The sequence below is a fragment of the Rhipicephalus microplus genome, chromosome 6 (genome assembly GCF_043290135.1).
Source record: "Rhipicephalus microplus isolate Deutch F79 chromosome 6, USDA_Rmic, whole genome shotgun sequence".
NCBI classification, from domain to species: Eukaryota; Metazoa; Arthropoda; class Arachnida; order Ixodida; family Ixodidae; genus Rhipicephalus; species Rhipicephalus microplus.
Genome location: NC_134705.1, coordinates 117,808,991 through 117,824,435, shown reverse-complemented (window position 1 = coordinate 117,824,435; position 15,445 = coordinate 117,808,991).

Genomic DNA, 15,445 nt, shown 5'->3' with positions numbered 1-15,445 from the left:
GTCCCAGTTGCCAGCAAAGTGAAATGTATAGCGAGCGGTTGCGTAGCTTTGACAGAGTGGCGGCAGTTGTGGCGTGACAACGTACACAGAGCAGCTATGCAGAATGGCCTGAGCTTTTCACGAACTTTAGTTTGCCCCGAGCTCCCACTACGTCATTCACAACAGGAAAGCAGTGCGGAGCGTGTGAAAGCAACATTGAGCAAAACAATTAGCGTCCCAAATGCATGTCTAGTAGCAATTGAGGAGGCTTTCGAAGGAAAACCACGTGCGAATGCGTCAGCGCTGCCACTCAGTCAACATTTCAACAGTGCAGCAAGTCACTGTTATTTTCGAACTATCTCTACGAGATGAATCTCACCGCTTACCGGCATGTCCGTGGGCGTTAATATACCTCTAGGTGAGGTCTTTCGTTTCACCCCGAGCATGGAATTTTCCACTCTCGATTACCAAAAGAGTGCATACGCAGCACTTTTGTGCTGCTCGTCTCGATTCTATCGAGTATTACACGCAAATAAATTGACAGGTTACTGTTATTTACAATACACGCCTGAAGATTTTTTGAAAAAAGAATTAGTAGAAGCATTGCCTCGAAAGTCGTTATTCGCCACAAATGTCAATGGGGGTGGCGGCTTCATCACAGCAACGCGGTTGTGAGTGGTACTTCGTGAGCGTGGTGAAATAGATTGCGTTACGTGGTAGCCAAGTCATGAAAGGAATTATACAGAAGAACTTGTATGGAAGAACTTATCCCTGTTTTCTTTGAGCGTGAGTGCATTGCCTGCGCAATCGTCTTACAGCTGAACCATACCGCTCGCTGGGGTAGTACCATGAGCACAGATCATCTGCAAGCGCCAACCTGGTGGGTGGGCTCAACCTTGCGCTGGGCGTATGTTAAACTGGTTGACATGTGAACTCGGGTTCAAAACTTGATTCGAGAGTGCTCCCGTTCAACTAGTGACTGTCACAAGGCCGGTAAACTATCAAGCGTCTCCAACTCTAAAATATCAGTGGACAAACAGTGTTCGTACGGTTGCAGGTCCCGAGATTGGCCTAGGTGTCATCATAGTTCTTATCTCTACAAAATATATTTAGGCATGCACTGTCAACTTGAACATTGCAAATGAACTGAGGTAACATGATCGTAACAGTTAGGTGTCTTATTGCTTTGTGGTGAATTGTGCATATTTTCGTTTATTTGGAAACTCCCCCTCCTTTTCAAGTGCGTTAGCAGTGCCTTGTAGATATTAGTATTTTTTGGGAGCCCCTCGTTAATTCATGTTTATATAAATTCTAGTTTAAGAGTGATGTCTAAGACAATGTTTTATGTGTTAACTGATGGGACCAGCTAGTCAGTGTGATTTCTGGAGATTTTCGTTTACTCTGGCATTTGTGTGCAAATCGTTCATGTGAAGAACGATTATGCGGTTCATTTCTCATAAATGTAGTAACTAAAACAAGATGTCATTTGTTCGAGAGAAACTCGCACTTTGTTCCAAATAAAATACCAGCCATGGCCGGTGTCCACTAATCGTGTCACCGTCAACCCTTTTGCAGAAAGCACGTAAGGAATGTTGTTGATCTACTTCTTCATCTTTATCAATTGTGCTGCCCTTGAAACCGAGAAAGCGTGATTGGTAGAGAACTAAATATATAAGCTGCCTGCAACTTTATGCTCGTGTGCTCATACGATGCGCGTGAAAGAGCAGATTAACAGTACTGTTTTCTTTCCAACCCTGTCCTATACACTGGCTCCCCAGAACTCATTTGCGTTATCCTCAGCTTTTAATATTGATGTTCTAACACGCTGTATGAAACTTCTGCACTCACTTCAGCAATGCACCATGTCCGTCTTCATAGATAGGTTCGTGGCTCTATGTTATGTATCTATTGAAGTGCTTCTACAACAATCGAAGTCGAAAGATTATCTGAAGAAGAATCTACGCTTGCGTACTTCGAGAGCTTATCTGAAGAAGCATTTACGCTTGTCTTTCAACACGAAGGCTTTTATATAAGCAGTCAATAGAAAGAAAAAAAAAAGAACAGGCATTCTGAGTTTCTTAACAGAAACAACGAAAAGTAGCACTAAATAGAGCTTTGCGTGGCTTTTATGAAAATACCACAGCAATAGGTGATTGCAATTCCTGATTGGCAACGTCATTGCATGCCAGGGTCCACTATGGCTCCACTGACGTATTGCCGTCATGAATATGACGTTGTAAAATATATGCTGACTGATTGCAAGGAAAAAAATGTGGCTGACTCCTGTATCAAATATTCGGTAAGGCACGAAAGTGAAGCACCTTTACGAACGCTGTTTATACTTATTCGTACAAATACTTCACAGGTCCCTACGTTTGGAACATTGTATGAGGGAGGAAAAAGACAGTAATAATCAAGAACCAGAAAATGGTACAAAATATGACGAATTCAATATTAAAATACAAGAAATGCATGATTAACAAAAACATTGATAGGCATGGAATGAAGCTAAGGAAAACACGCGCTTCTTGTGCAGTTCAGCGTTTATTGTGCATTGTTTCGCCACAAGGTCGAATGCTACCCCAACAAACTGCAATGTCATGCAAAAAACGGCAAGCATCAGCAGCTAGAAATTTGCAGAGCGCACCTCAAGCGGAAACCACGCATGAAATGAGCACACACAGGACGAGCGTGGACTGACAACTGTCACCACAGCTCGACCCTCAAAGCGCGCTCTACAAACAAAAAGAAAGGCGCACGAAACGAACGCTCATCTATACACAAGACAAGCGCAAACACTTCTTTGTGTGCGACCAGCAAGTTCCTTTCGTAAATACGGCCGCAACAGCGAGCGAAGTGACCTTATAGCTCACTCAAAACACGATTCTGATAAGCGTGCGCGCAGGAGAGACCACGCTCCTTGGAGGCGGCGCTCTCCAGAGAGGCGACGACTTTCAGAACGGGCCCAACGCGCGCTCACCACGCCAACTCACGACTGATAACGAAAACGCAGTGAATCTGTGGAGCTCTGAGGACCGCCAAATAACATATGATGTATATGTATGAATGGCTTACTGTTAGCTCTCTTGCCTGCATGCGCACTGCGGTGTGGTGGCTATAGCGCCGCGCGCTGCTGTTATAGAATTCACTGGTTCGACGCCCCGGGGTGGAGCTGCTGCATACCGATTTTTTCTTTGCGATCTGTTGTATAGATTGCAAGACGTCATATCCGCGACGGAAAAACGTGAGTGGAGCTGCGGTAGAACCCGCATAGGACACATTCGTGTTAAAAAAAGAATACGAAAAATTCCTTTGCGCAGCTTAAAACTCGACGTCCAGGAGGCCATCCTGGGTTAGGCAGAGATGGTTGCAGAGGACTACCGAGCGTAGCAACCTCTTCTTATTTCTGTCTCATTGCCCCTTTTCTTTACAAAGAAAAATAAAGCTTTACCTACCTAACTACCCAGCGCGGTGTTGAACCAGCAACTTCTGGATTCAGAGCGCGCGGCCCTAATGCCTATGCGACGAAGCGTGAGTTGTCGAAGATGCTAACGGCAAGCCATTTATATACACCATATACCGTTCGGCGGCCTTCAGAGCTCCGAAACGTTAGCGCATTTTCGTTATCAGTAGCGAGATGGCGTAACAGGCGAAGTTGGGCGCTCTCCACAGGTTGTCGTCTCCACGGAGCATGGTTTCATCAGCATGCGCGCTAATCAGACTCGTAGAAAGACTCGGGATAGATTCGGCAAAGGACGAAGGTCAATTTGGTTGCTGCTGGGGCCGAATTTACGAGAGGAGCGGAATGCTGAGAGACGATGATGTAAGAATTCGGACAGTTGTTCGTGCTTGTCCCGTGTATACCTATGCGCTCGTTTCGGGCATCTATCTTTGTTTGAAGAGCGCGCTTAAAGTGTCGAGCGGTGACAGTTTTAGAAAGTACTCACTCTTCATCTGCTAATTTTGTGTGTGCTTTCAAACTGAGGTGTGTGCTACAAGTTCTGAGCTGTTTGCCGTTACTGTTGCTGAAACAATGCTCTGCAAACACTCGACTACCTGTGTAAAGACACGCTTCGCTTTCGTGTTATACCCATTTGCAGAAAGAGGAATCAGCCACGTTTTTTGAAGATTTCGCAGATTTGAGCACTACTTAGACATACCAGCATGTATTATTGCACGCATTTTGTAATTTCGTGAGCCTGAATCGGGGGAACATGTCCCTAATTGCACGCATTAAGAGATAAAAACATGCATGCTTATCAAAAAGTACGTCCACGTGTAGGTATACTTGTATAAGCATGTCTTGGGGGGAGGGCATGGTGTATGCGTGTGTGTATCAGTGTACTTGGACTGTTTTTACAGAACCCTGTTTGTGACATTGTAATGCAGCGTGAACACACAAAAATACCTTTTTGTAATTTGAAATGAACCAACGAAAATTCTGATGTTACGCTGCTATATAGTGAGCAGCTATTTCTGTAGTTTGCTTCATACGTGTTAATGTAGGATTGCAGGTTTTTAGGCTTCAGGTGATTATCGGTTTTTCTTTTTTTTCGATGTAAGAGACAGTCAAGAAAAAATGCCGCAATTTTTGAATACCTAAAACAAAATAAAACCACGTGAGACCTGACAATTTAAAGAATCAAAACTAGAACTTCATTCCCAAGTTACGCAGTAAAATTAACGAGGGAACAAGTTAACAATGCTGCCTGTACGGCTTCTCTATAAGAAAATTTACACAAACTAGCCTGTAATAGTGAGTAGTAGAGGTCAATTTGTAATTTATTTATTTTTATTTTCGAAAGTACTGATTGTAGAAAGCGTAGTAAAATTTTATTACAGAGTAGCATTGATGAAAGAGTGTGTGCGGACATAAAAAAATAAAAAGTATCATCCAAACTTGCTCCTATAAAAACCTAGCTCGAAAAATTTCTAGAAAAGCGGATTGAGCCAATGATTTCCTTGTTATGACTGGTGTCTGTTTTGTAATTGGCAATGCGCTGTGGGCTCTGTATTCCGGATGTCGCAAAAAATGCATGAATGCAGGTGTGCTAGAGGCGGAACATGAAGCATTCAACTATGTTCCCGTTTGTACAATATTATATAGAGCCAATACATTAGGAATCAGTTAAAGTTGACGTCCACCTTTGGGGTGCCCAAATGACTTCTTCGGAAGGAACCATTGGCTGGGAACGCAATAAGGACCGCATCATCTTGGGAAGAACATTCTTGAAAATGATAGCAAATTCTTACTGTATCATTGGTATGCAGTTATGACGCTTGGTATGTTTGTTTCATATGACTAACACTAGTGAATATCTTCGAGCAGATGGTTCCTGTGATCTCGTTTTTCGCCTACATTGTTTTTGCTTAAAATTAGAGAAATACTTTTTAAGCTTTGTCATACAATGCAACAAGATGTGATACGTTTATCATTAACTGCAATGAATAAAGGCATAATAATAAAGTCAACGAATAAAGCCATAATTTACTGTTGCAGTGTATATCATAGGCTGATTGCAACAGTTACGTCAGAACCATTACTTTTACCGTAGACAACTTCTCAGAATGAAGAATTTTTTTTTTCGAATGACTTCGACAAGGGCCAACTTTTTTCTCCGTAGCTCAATGGTCTTTAAATTATATGAGGTATATTAGGGCAGTTCAGGCTCTCTCATATTTGTGGTTGAATACTACGTTTGAAACGCTTCGTTTTAGTTGCAGATCTATTGAACTCCATTGCACGAGTTTACGAGAAGCGATGAAACGTTGCAGTGATGCTAAATGGTTAAGCAGGCCTCTCCGTGACAATAAGTTGTGTAGTCAATAGCCAGTTTGGAACAGTTAATTGTGCTTAAAAACAGAGGTCATGGAAGGTTCGTGCATAGAAACATTGTGAAAGGCAATATCTCCAGCACCATTCCAAGAGAAACCATTCTCATGGTGGTTCCTATGGCAATTGAATAAAGCATTAGCAAGAATTGTTCGCACTCCAAGTCAGTTTATATGCTGGATTGTTCCGAGTTGCCCCTGATGACTGACTTTGTCATTTTTCTCCGGACAGTGACAATCGGAAGCTTTGGGCGGGATTGTGTTGTTGTTTCCTGATCGCAGCCCTCGTTCTATTGTCGCTACTGTCTTCTTCGGAGGAGACTAGTGAGTATGCGAATTTTTAATTACGAAGTGGTGTAGAATATTATATTTCATATTAAACATAGAGATTAAAAGGTGGGTTCTTGTCCTAATGCTCTATGGAAGGCTTTTTTTTTCTTGGTTCACTCAAAAATAGGCTCAAGAAACCGATTCACCGTGATCTGTTTCTTGTACCCATTGCTGACGACTTTGCCGGTTTTGTAAAACTGCATGCACAGTGTAGAGGCTCTGTATCTCCAGATTGATAAGTGACGTTTAAGGAAACGCGCACGCTAAACTTCTTCTTATTGACATTTTTTACAATAACAGGCAATTACTGTATGTACGCAAAACTAATCGCCAACGTTACGCATCAACTTGAGAAATGACACAGACGACAGCGATCACGTTTTTTTTACGTCCATCATTGCGAGCTTGTTTATTTGTTTAAGGTTGCATATATTACAGATCACAAATAAACATTGTCACAGAAACATATACGAGAAGGGATAGGCTTAATTACGGCAGGTGCCTCAATGATGCAGTAGGTTCGAACTTTGTCACCGTTGTTCTTGATTGAATTATCACATTTTACATAACCAGGTCAGCGCGTAGATGTCTAGTAAAACTGCAAAGCCATAGTGGCTGAAAAATCTCAAATAACACACCATGTGACGTTCACTTTTGTCAATTTTTGTGTCAAGAATGAAAAAAAGTCAATGTCACATGGTGCCTCATTAAAAATGAGAAACTCCGAGTAATCTTTTACAACGTGTGCTATGAAAGTGGGTGAAGTTGGTTGCTCTCTTGAATATTGTGTTCTATTGCAAAGAGATACGTTTGCTGCGATAGAATTACGAAAAGCATCAATTCATATATAGGCCACCATGTACCAATTTAGGTGCATCTTTGAAAACGCTGAAAGGTTTTGCGTATTATCTGGCATATTATCATACACCAGATCGCAAAACTGTCGGCGCTGTTCACCAAAATCCTACACCCTATTTATTTAATAGTTTCTGGAATTATATGACAGGGGGGAGGGGTAATTGAAATGAGCACGAGCTCATTCGCTGGCATACGCGTGTCAGTTGGTCGCCGTGGAATTTATCCGTATCAACTGTTGGACTTCAGCTGTTTCCTACATCAGGTGCGACGTTGTGTATGCTAGGGAGGCTTCTAACAGTATAGGCATTCACTTCAAGAAATAGTCCAATGGGTTTACCACTCGTAAAATGATTTCATTTCTTCTTTAGCTTGAGCAATAAATTTAAGATGATTTGTACGTCAGATATAAACAAACACCGCCATTGGTTTAACAATAGGTCGTTTTGGACCACTTGGAGTCGCTTTCTTTTCGCTTTTTAGTGTTGTATGTGTAGCGCGTCATGATGAATCGTGTGCGCGCACATGCTCGGTTTGCACGAGCGTTTACAACGACAAAAGACAAGCGCAATGACACATCTCACTGACCGAATTTTTCGCAAAGCTTCCGCAACATTGCACCTGATGTATGAAACAGAGTATAGTCGTTCACCTACCCTCAAATAACTACTTCACGTATTCTAACTGACAACGCTCATCCTACAGTTAGCTGTCTGGTGTGCCATTGTCTTATCACGTATAAGAACACATTTCCGCAAAGCCTATAAATTCTGTTAAGCCAAGTTTATGCTTAGGCTTAAATAATGTTGAAAACTATATTAAGTGAAAATGCATGCAAAATAGAAAGCTTGACGGCGAGTGTGCTCACTCATTGATATGATTTTACTTTCAAGTTGCTGGTGTTCTTCTCAACGTAATGAATAAAATAATTCCTAAGCGTTTTGATTCACTCTAATCACGTTTGCCCAATTAGATGAGTGTTATTGTGCCTTACCCATTCAGAGAGTGCAAGTTTGAAATTTTAATGGCTAGTGAAACGGTAAATACGTTGCACTGTATGTGAAACAAGTGACACTCAGATTATGCGAAACTCAGATTTTGGAGCAGTGAGAATGACATGAAATTAAGCTCGACATTTTGTAGGATTTCGGATCCACGCGAAGTAAATTGGGATGCAACTCGAATCTACGAAAGAAAACCGTAACTCCGAAAGAAACTTCGCGATTTTCAAGAAATGTAAACTGCGAAGATTGACGGCCCTAGTGATAAAACTACAATTTCTCGTTATACCGATCATTGCGAAGTCCGTGGGGCGACACTATAACTATTCGCTCAATTTCTTCCCCATAGACGTGACTGATGAAGGCGGTGATGGAGGTGATAGCGATGCCCGCTACGCTAATTATCCTCCGTCGTCCAGCAACACTCCTCCTGCCGTAAGTAACGGTCAGCGCTGCATGAGTTGCAATTTTGGCAACAGGAACAAGTGGGCTAGTTGGTCGTATTTCATAATGAATGGCAGAGCAAGCACACGTCAGCAGGGAAAAGAAGGCACACGAAACACAGCGCATAACTCGGGAGTGAATCTCGTATTTCATGAACGACACTTATGACAAAACCATACACGTCGTGCAAACTGAAGGAATTAAAAAGGGGTATATAGGCGTGTGTTGCCACCGCGGCTTTACGAAGAAAACACGATCGGGACAGAGCAACGGTCAAGCAGATGTCGGCGACCATCAGCACGAGGCGAACGAGAGGAGCCCAAGACCCAGTACCCAAGCGGCAGCGATGTTGCTTGCCAACGATGCGTTTTTTTCTTCATGATTTTCCCCCGAAAAAACGAGCCATCCTGGCGACCTAAGAGTCTGGAGGCACAGGGCTGTGATATAGCTTAAGGCGAGCGACGTGTACGATGTCACGTCCATGCCTGCGCATGTCGTCAGATGGGGAAAGATGCTCAATGAGAAAGTTCACCGGCAAGGTTTGCTCCAAAACGCGGTAGGCGCCCTCCTACTTTGGGACGAGTTTCGAGGAAAGGCTGGGGCTTTGATAAAGAACAGCCAGCCATACAAGTGATCCTGGAGAATAGCTGTGGCTTCGTGAAGTGTCGGCGTTGTTTTCTTTATGGCGCTGCTGTTCTTTTGACGTAAAGGTGCGTGCGAGTTCACGACACTCTTCCGCTTTTCGGGCAGCTTCCGAATGCCCATAGATGGGCATTAGGAAGTGTCAGGACGGTATGGAAGGAGAGTGTCGATGGTGTGGGAAGGTTCGCGTTCATATAGAAAAAAGAAAGGTGAAAATCCAGTGGTAGACTGTGCCATGGTGTTGTATGCGAACGTGATGACTGGAAGAATGCGTTCCCAGTTAGTATGATCAGATATCACATACATCGCGATCATATAGCCGACGGTGCGGTTAAATCTCTCCGTGAGCCTGTTAGTCTGCGGGTGGTATGCCGTGGTCTTGCGATGAACAATATGGCATTCAGAAAGCAGAGCCGTGACGACTTCTGATAAGAAGGCTCGACCTCGGTCACTTACTAGTTCTCGAGGTGCACCATGTCGTAGTATGAAGCGACGGAGGACGAAGGACGCTACGTCCTGCGCAGTGGCACTTGGAAGGGCGGTGATCTCAGCGTAGCATGTTAAATAGTCCACAGTGACTATGATACACCTATTTTCTCCTGATGTTATCAGTAGAGCACCATAGAGAATAATTTCGATCCGATCAAAAGGTTTGGCAGGGCAAGGAAGCGGCAGAAGCGCACCAGACGAGTGGAAAGGCGATGATTTGCGGCACTGACAGTCAGGGCAGCTCATAACAAAATTTCACACAAAATTAGACATGCCGCACCAGTAGAAGCGATGGCGAATTCGTTCGTAAGTTTTGAAAACTCCGGCTTGGCCACATTAGGGATAATCGTGAAAGGAGGCGCATATTTGTGATCGCAAGTGGCGGGGGACAACGAAGAGCCGCTTACACCTTCAGGGGCGTAGTTGCGTCGTTGTAGCAGCTGATCACGAATGGCGAAATGAGCAGCTTGACGTCGGAGAAATCGTCATACCGTAGTGGTGGACGATCAAGAGAGACAGTCAAAGAGGGAAGCGATCCACTGGTCCTTGTGTTGTTCACTGGCAAAAAAAAAATTACGGCATATTAACGGGGTGAATGACGATGAATGGGCGAAGCTCCGGAGGGATTCATCGGTAAACTGTGAATCTTCCGTGTAATTCGCCCCGTCGATCATCATGTAAAGACGTAAGAAACGCTGTGTGTGTATATACACAAATCAACTTTTATTTGTTCTTAGACGATGGATGGCTTGCGATGTCCCTTGCCTCGCGTGCTCGCACACCGGGATTCTGTCTGCGAGCGCGCGCTGCTGCCGCCTTGCGCTCTCTCCGCTGTGCAGCCTTATCCATCCAGCGACTCCGAGCGCGCGCCAACAGCGAACGGATTTTATTACAACGCTCCCCCTAGCGTACGTCGCCGCACTAAATCGAACGATTGCCTTCAGCCAATGACACGCGCCATATGTGACATCATTCCTATTTTATAAGATCTCGCGTCTTTCATCAACTACAAGTACCGCTCTCTAGTTTATAACATCTTGCATCTTTTCATCATCAGCTACAAGCAGTGTTGCCATCGCTGAGCGTCAGACATCCGCTAAAAAGCAATGAGAAATCCGCCAGATCCCGCTAGATTCTAAAACATATCCGCTAAATTTCCCACTATGGCCTATTTTATTCAAAAATACTGCAATTTCGTATGATAAATACCTTTATCATTTCTAAAAGCTTCCCAAAACTACGAGAGCTGAAATAACATATAAAATAGTCTTTCAAGGAGTCTAACTAGAACACTTGAGGCTTCAGTGCTGCGGTGGTCGTCATGGGTGAACCTCATCACAGATGAGGCTAAACGTTATTCATGTTCGCACTGATGAAAAAACAACTCACAGGTCAACGAAAAACACATCGAGGTCTTTGTCGCCGCTGTTGTCGTCTGGCACCATCTCTACAGGACCACTGGTACTTGTTGAGGAAGCAGACAGGTGACTTGATTGCACATACGCGGTAGATGTCCCGATTGCACTAACAACTGCCGCGGGAAGTTCGTAATCAAAACAACTTTTCTGGTGTCACTTCAATACCGCTCTTACGACGAGGATGGCATTTGTTTCCGGCTTCAGCTTGTTCCTTAGCTTGGATTTTACTATGTTGAGCTGACTAAATGTCCTCTCTACTTCGGCATTTGAATGCGGCAACACGAGCATCAACATGGCAAATCCGGCCAGCTCAACGAATGGGTTTTCGCTGCAGGCGTCCTTATAGGAGTGAACTTCACACCAGAGGGCGCGCAGAGCCCAAAGATTGGTGCATCGCAGCTCGTCCGTTATTTATTTCTTAGAAAGCGATCGCCGCTTTGAGACCTCACGGATTTGTTTGTCTGAGATAGGCGGAGCAAGTGAACAGGAGCCTCTGAAGTTAAACAATTTCCGCATTTTTAGAGAACACGGAAATGGTTTCTTGCAGGGCGATTTTGAATTGGTCCGCTGCGTGAGGTATCCACCAGAAACCCGCTATGTACAAAAATGACCCGTCAGAAAATCCACTAGCCGCTAGACTGATTTTTTCCCCGTCAATATAAAATAAAATCCGCCAGACTTAGCGGGGAATCCGCTAAGTTGGCATCACTGGCTACAAGTACCACCATCTAGTAAACACTACAAGAACTAAACGAGAGGTGGCTAAATACAGGAGACGGTACCGCCATCTAGTGAACACTGCAAGAACTCAACTAGACGTGGCTACATACAGGGGACGGTACCGCCATCTAGTGAACACTGCAAGAACTAAACTAGAGGTGGCTACATACAGGCTACAGGGGACGCACAGCCCACGCCCTAAGGAGCTTCGCCCCTAAAAGTCAAGGTCGAGAGATGCGACGGAGTTGGTACCATTGGTTCCGCGGGCCGAGTCGGGAGGTAAGGGTGAACGGGACAGGGCGAACGGGACAGGGCGTCGGTGTCAGAGTGATTTCGTCCACTGCCATAGATGACACGAACGTCGTACTCCTGGATTTGCAGAGCCCCCCGAGCTAAGCGGCCAGAAGGATCTTTCAATGTGGCGAGGCAACCAAGTCCACAGTGGTCCGTTACCAGGTCGATTGTGTGACCGTACAAATTAGGGCGGGACTTGCGAAGCACCCACACTAGCGCTAAGCACTCCTTTTCAGTGAAGCTGTAATAGGCCTCAGCTTTAGTCAGCGTGCGACTCGCATAAACGATGACGTATTCGGAGTAGCCCGGCTTGCGTTCGACGAGGACAGCGCCAAGATTAACCCCACAAGCGTCTGCGTGAACTTCCGTCGCAGTTGTTGGATCGAAATTCCGGAAAATGGGAGGAGAGGTTAGCAGACTATGGAGCGTAGCAAACGCGACGTAGCAGTCGGGAGACCGGGATGAAAGGTCTGCGTCACCGCGATGGAGGTTGGTCAGAGGTTTCACATCATCGATGTGAAATTTTGAACGAAGCACTGGAAGTACGAGCATAGTCAGACGAAACTGCGTGATTCTTTCAGTGTACTATGTTTCGGGAACTTTTCGACTGCTCAAAGTTTTGCAGGATCGGGTAGAACAGCATGTTTGGACATGATGTGTCCTATGATGGACAGCTCTCACGCAGCGAACCGGAATATTTTAAGGTTCAGTTGGAGCCCAGCGTTAGTTAAACACATCAGAACCAGTTGGAGCCGAAGCAGATGTATAGGAAAATCGGGAGAGAAAATGGCAATGTCGTCGAGGTAGCATAGAGACACAGACCACTTCAGTGCACGCAGTGTGTTGTCCATGAGTCGTTAAAACATGGCAGGAGCATTACAAAGCCGAAAAGGCATTGCGTTAAATTCATATAGGCCATCTGGTGTAATGAACGCAGTTTTCTGGCGATCAGCTTCTGCCATAGTAACCTGCCAATATCCAGATCGTAAGTCTAAGGAGGAGAAGAATTCAGCTTCTGCCGTCAAGGGCGTCGTCGATTCACGGTAATGGATAGATATCTTTTGGTGTCACCTTGTTTAATCACCCGTAGTCGACGCAAAATCGAATCGATCCATTCTTCTTCGAGCTAGAACGACATGAGATGATTAAAGACTGTGCGATGGCTGAATAACGCGACGGCGTAGCATCTCTTAGACCTCGTCGTTGGTGAGGTGTTGTTCTGCAGCAGAGAGACGGTATGGTTTTTGACGCAATGGCTGGTGTGAACCGGTGGCAATGTAGTGGTGCACAGGGGAAGTGCGACCCAATTGCGGCTGAGAAGCGTCGAACGAATTTGCGAAGTGCTGGAGGAGATGAAGAAGCTCGGAACGTGCTTGAACACATAAGATTTCGGCGATGGAACTCAAGAAGATGTCATTCGAAGAACATTCCTGTGGGAAATGGGCATGAAGTTTGGTCGAGGCGCTACTGGACGATTTATCTGGCATGTTAAGGAAGGAAGAAGAATTAAGGTACTCCACTCGACCGAGGCATTCGCCGGCAAGTAGCGTACGCGGTGGAGATGGTGGTTGTGGACGAAAATATCGCTTTGGCCAGCAGTGACGTCATGTGAAGTGAAATGCAAGGAAATGGCTCTGCGGTTAATGAAAATGTCCGAAAACGTAAACATTACTGTAGCATCGTTATGGTCATCGCAACAAACAGAGACAACGGCAAGAGAGGCTGGCAGAATTTCAGTGTCCCCCCGCACGAAGAGTTTTGGCGACCGCTCAAGAGTTTCGTGCAAAGGTTTGTCACACAGGTGCGAAAATTGAGCTTCACCGCGTGCGCAGTCGATGACGGCATGATGATGTGACAGAAAGTCCCACCCGAGAATAACGTCATGCGAGCACACCGAAAGGACGATGAACTCGACAACGTACACAGAGCCTTCGATGAATATGCGGGCCGTACAGGTGCCGAGAGGTCGAACTGGTTGTTCGCAGGGCGTACGAGGCGATAGTCCAGAGAGTGGCGTGGTCACTTTGCGTAGCAAGTGGCAGAGCTGGGCGGCCATAACAATGTTGTGCGTTTCGACGACAGCGCTGTTCTTGCCCCTGGAACTGCGGCGTTCCGTTTTCCCGGTTGGAGGAAGCGGGTCGGGGACGCATTGGGGAGAGTGATGGCCTGCGGGGAGACGAGGAGCGGGGACAGTGAGTCTGAGATGGGGGCTGGGTTGGCTGAGACTTGGGAAGGTTAGTGTAGCCATACTGCGGTAAGGGATAGGGAGCAGGTAGGTGCATTGGATGTGGGTCATACGGGAACGGCCGAGTAGCGTCGTGGAGTGGTTGGAGGCGACGGCGACAATATAGTGCCACGCAACCTGGAGTACCGCAGGCGTAGCAAATCAACCAATTGTCAGAAGTTCGCCAGGAATTGCTGACTCGCGGTGTGGCCCAATGTCTTGAAAGAGGGGTGGAGTGGGGAGAAGTGAAGACATGCGCAGGAAATGCTGCTGGCGGGGTCTGCTGCGTACCACCTGGGCATACGTAATAGGCACGGCTACGGGCTGCATTAGCAGGCGCATGCTGAGCAGGCATGGCCACAGGATGCTGGTGGGCAGTGACGGGAACAGCCTGAGCTACCTCTTCGGCAACAATGTCGCGGAGTGGTGAGGGCAGACGAGAGGATGGCGGCTGCTGCATGAAGGGAATCAACGACTGTTGCCGAGCTACTTCTTCACACACAAAGTCTTTTATCTCTTTCAAAGTTGGTGAGTGATCGGGAACAGAAGTAAGGCTGGAGAGCAAGTCGGCGTGTGAGGAAAATGGCCGAGTCAGGGCGCGCTGCTTCCTCAACTCGTCGAAATTTGGACACAAAGTGACAAGTTGCGCAACGGTGGCAGGATTTCGGGCCAGGAGCATCTGAAATGCGCAATCATTTATCCCTTTGAGGATGCGCTGAATCTTCTCCGACTCGGGCATGGTGGTGTTACATGGTTGCAAAGACCAATAATGTCTTCAATGTAGCTGGTGAACGATTCCGTTGGCTTCTGTGCGCGAGTCCGCAAGTGTTGTTCGATTCTGGACTTGCGGACAGCGGGTCGGCCAGAAACGTCAGTAAACGACGTTTTGAAGATAGACCACGTCGTAATGTCGTTTTTGTGGTTATACCACATTTCGGCCACGTCAACGAGGTAAAAGATGACGTTAGTCAACTTGTCCGCGTCATCCCACTTGTTTTTTGCACTCAGCGGCTTGTAGTTAGTGAACCAGTCTTCCGCGTCGGTCTCATCAGCTCCGCTGAAGACCTTCGGCTTTCGCAAGCGGAGGACGCTGGGGTTGCTGGAGGATGGAGTGGAAGAGCCAAGTTGTGCGTTGTTGGTGGCCATGATGGGAGGTAGCGCTCGGCTGCGCAGATCCAGGTTTAGGCGATGGCGAATGGCAGCACCCAAGTTCAATT